Raw genomic sequence first — 4,607 nt, forward strand, 5'->3', positions numbered from 1 at the left:
ACGACTTTCACATGTTGATGTTTCGGCTTGCGCTTAGCCTACTATAAGCAACATAATACTAGTCATATCATAGAGCGTGATCAGCTTGTGACGTTCTCATGATGAAGTTTCACCAACAGTGTCTCACTTCGAGCTTAAATCCAGCTACTAGTAACTACACAGTACTGACTGCAACGATAACTTTTATCTATACCTTTCACATGCTGCGCTTTCGGCCAGGGCCTACTAACGTCAACATAATACTCGATATAAACTTTTGTTCATGATGCAGCTTCCCCATGCAGAAGTTTCGCCTTCAAATGCTCTCTTGGCCATATGACGTAAGAAAAGGTTACTAGTAACATCACAGTACTAGCCACAGTTTGATTGCAAAATTCTACGACTTTCACATGTTGATGTTTCGGCTTGCGCTTAGCCTACTAGAAGCAACATAATACTAGTCATATCATAGAGCGTGATCAGCTTGTGACGTTCTCATGATGAAGTTTCACCAACAGTGTCTCATTTCGAGCTTAAATCCAGCTACTAGTAACTACACAGTACTGACTGCAACGCTAACTTTTATCTATACCTTTCACATGCTGCGCTTTCGGCCAGGGCCTACTAACGTCAACATAATACTCGATATAAACTTTTGTTCATGATGCAGCTTCCCCATGCAGAAGTTTCGCCTTCAAATGCTCTCTTGGCCATATGACGTAACACAAGGTTACTAGTAACATCACAGTACTAGCCACAATTTGATCGCAAAATTCTACGACTTTCACATGTTGATGTTTCGGCTTGCGCTTAGCCTACTATAAGCAACATAATACTAGTCATATCATAGAGCGTGATCAGCTTGTGACGTTCTCATGATGAAGTTTCACCAACAGTGTCTCACTTCGAGCTTAAATCCAGCTACTAGTAACTACACAGTACTGACTGCAACGATAACTTTTATCTATACCTTTCACATGCTGCGCTTTCGGCCAGGGCCTACTAACGTCAACATAATACTCGATATAAACTTTTGTTCATGATGCAGCTTCCCCATGCAGAAGTTTCGCCTTCAAATGCTCTCTTGGCCATATGACGTAAGAAAAGGTTACTAGTAACATCACAGTACTAGCCACAGTTTGATTGCAAAATTCTACGACTTTCACATGTTGATGTTTCGGCTTGCGCTTAGCCTACTAGAAGCAACATAATACTAGTCATATCATAGAGCGTGATCAGCTTGTGACGTTCTCATGATGAAGTTTCACCAACAGTGTCTCATTTCGAGCTTAAATCCAGCTACTAGTAACTACACAGTACTGACTGCAACGCTAACTTTTATCTATACCTTTCACATGCTGCGCTTTCGGCCAGGGCCTACTAACGTCAACATAATACTCGATATAAACTTTTGTTCATGATGCAGCTTCCCCATGCAGAAGTTTCGCCTTCAAATGCTCTCTTGGCCATATGACGTAACACAAGGTTACTAGTAACATCACAGTACTAGCCACAATTTGATCGCAAAATTCTACGACTTTCACATGTTGATGTTTCGGCTTGCGCTTAGCCTACTAGAAGCAACATAATACTAGTCATATCATGGAGCGTGATCAGCTTGTGACGTTCTCATGATGAAGTTTCACCAACAGTGTCTCATTTCGAGCTTAAATCCAGCTACTAGTAACTACACAGTACTGACTGCAACGATAACTTTTATCTATACCTTTCACATGCTGCGCTTTCGGCCAGGGCCTACTAATGTCAACATAATACTCGATATAAACTTTTGTTCATGATGCAGCTTCCCCATGCAGAAGTTTCGCCTTCAAATGCTCTCTTGGCCATATGACGTAACACAAGGTTACTAGTAACATCACAGTACTAGCCACAATTTGATCGCAAAATTCTACGACTTTCACATGTTGATGTTTCGGCTTGCGCTTAGCCTACTAGAAGCAACATAATACTAGTCATATCATAGAGCTTGATCAGCTTGTGACATTCTCATGATGAAGTTTCACCAACAGTGTCTCATTTTGAGCTTAAATCCAGCTACTAGTAACTACACAGTACTGACTGCAACAATAACTTTTATCTATACCTTTCACATGCTGCGTTTTCGGCCAAGGCCTACTAACGTCAACATAATACTCGATATAAAATTTTGATCATGATGCAGCTTTCCCATGCAGAAGTTTCGCCTTCAAATGCTCTCTTGGCCATATGACGGAACACCAGGTTACTAGTAACATCACAGTACTAGCCACAGTTTGATTGCAAAATTCTACGACTTTCACATGTTGATGTTTCGGCTTGCGCTTAGCCTACTAGAAGCAACATAATACTAGTCATATCATAGAGCGTGATCAGCTTGTGACGTTCTCATGATGAAGTTTCACCAATAGTGTTTCATTCGAATTGGTTCTGCTTTAAGCTCTCCAATTGTTTTGGATGAACCAGTTTTGCCCTTCGAAGCCACTTTTGTGAGCTTTTGTGGGTCTTTACCAAGAGGATATACCTCAAGGCCTCTTTCAATTCCTTTAAGTTCTTTCAACTCCTTTACAGTTTCTAGGTTCACATAGCTGCAAACCTTATTTCTAGTTTTAAGTCTGGCCAACTTGGGGAGAGTTGGTGCAGACCGTGACCAATTCTAGTAGGATGCCACAACAAGAATGTGATCAACTTAGCTTGTCGATGAACCTGCCCCACATTCAAACAACTCTATCGCCTTTTCCTCGTATAGTTATATGCGAGGGCCTCTCATAGAGAGCGCTGTTAGCAACCTTTTCCACATAGACGATAAAGTTGTGAGTGTTTTGCACATGGCTGTTGTCATCACCACGTGACGAGTCAACTCAGCTTGACTCTCTACACTCCGACAAGCTTTGCACATACGCCTTTAGTTCAGTATGTGTCTTTAATCTGACTCCGGTGCCTCAAGCCGGAAAAATTGTCAGATTATGATCATTATCGGTTAGTCATCCCGATGCAAGATCGTATCGTACTGTCTTTGTCTACCTCCAGATTCCGAAGAACAGGAGGAGACTCTCCCAGACCTACATATCTGGGAGAATGTTCAGAGGGCGAGAAGCTGTGGATTACTCTCCCCTAAGAACTGACTAAACTTTACCCTCGTCCAAGGTAAGTTTATTTTAGCTAGCCTTCTATGTAAAGGATCTGAGGCTAAGCTGTGTTTTTTCGAGCCTTTGGCTCGGAGCAAGTTCAGTGGGCGCCCCGAGTAGCTCAACTCTTTCCCACTGAACAGCGCAACGCTCTGTCACTCGCTGGGATTTTTGCGTGTCGGTTCTAACCACGCGACTTGTGGACCTTTTTAGGCCTTTCTCATTCACAAGTCTATAGCTGGGCTTCTATAACCCAGCTTCTGAGATCTAGATAGCTGCAGTTCTGCTAGGCTGCTTTTGCTAACTAGTCTCCCTTTAAGCAGTCCCTTGCCATGACTGCTGAACTATGTATCCACACAAGTAGTTTTTGAGCTCGATACATAATTCGAGATTGGTTGCCAAGCAATCTCTAGCGACAGAGCGTCATGCGCACTACAGACATGGCCTCTACCAGCAGCCATGCCCGAAGGAATCAATCACTGATCCTTCCGCAGGTTCCCCTACGGAAACCTTGTTACGACTTTTACTTCCTCTAGACAATTAAGCTCGATCCGCTTCATCCCGTTGCCGGAGACCGAAGTCCCAACAGTAGGAATTTGCAATTCTTGCTTAACTATCCAATCAGTAGTAGCGACGGGCGGTGTGTACAAAGGGCAGGGACGTAATCCCTATGAGTTGTTGACTCATAAGTACCAGGAATTCCTGGTTCACGTCTGCAAGTTACAACAGACGATCCCCTTGAAGCGCTGTACTTTTCTCTGATTGCCCAGTCCATTTCGGACCAAGGGCTGAGTACTCAATCTAAAAGTACACAGTGTAGCGCGCGTGCAGTCCAGAACATCTAAGGGCATCACAGACCTGTTATAGCCTCACTTCATCTGCGGTATTTAATTCCGCATAGTTCCTCTAAGAAGTGTTTGAATTCACATATAGTGAATTTCATTATTTAGATGGAGAAGATCTCGTTCGTTATCGGAATTAACCAGACAGATCACTCCACTAACTAAGAACGGCCATGCACCACCGCCCATATAATCATGAAAGATATTCAATCTGTCAATCCTTAAGATGTCTGGACCGGGTGAGTTTTCCCGTGTTGAGTCAAATTAAGCCGCAGGCTCCACTCCTGGTGGTGCCCTTCCGTCAATTCCTTTAAGTTTCGATTTTGCAACCATACTTCCCCCGGAACCAATAAACTTTGGTTTCCCGGTTAATCTCTTGCCAAGTCAAGATCGACTTTGACAAATTGTAGGTTGGTATAGTTTATGGTCAGAATTACGAGGGTATCTAATCCTCTTCAATACTCTGACTTTCGTTCTTGATTAATGAAAACATTCTTGGCAAATGCTTTCGCAGTAGTTTGTCTTGCCACGATCCAAGAATTTCACCTCTAACGTAGCAATACAAATGCCCCCGTCTGTTCCTTTCAATCATTACCGCACTCAGCCAACCGGCATCAATCGAGTAGCGGGTCATTCTCCATTATTCCATGCTTTATTATTC

Source organism: Convolutriloba macropyga, unplaced genomic scaffold, assembly GCF_964194025.1.
Source record: "Convolutriloba macropyga unplaced genomic scaffold, txConMacr16.3 SCAFFOLD_4086, whole genome shotgun sequence".
Taxonomy (NCBI): Eukaryota; Metazoa; Xenacoelomorpha; order Acoela; family Convolutidae; genus Convolutriloba; species Convolutriloba macropyga.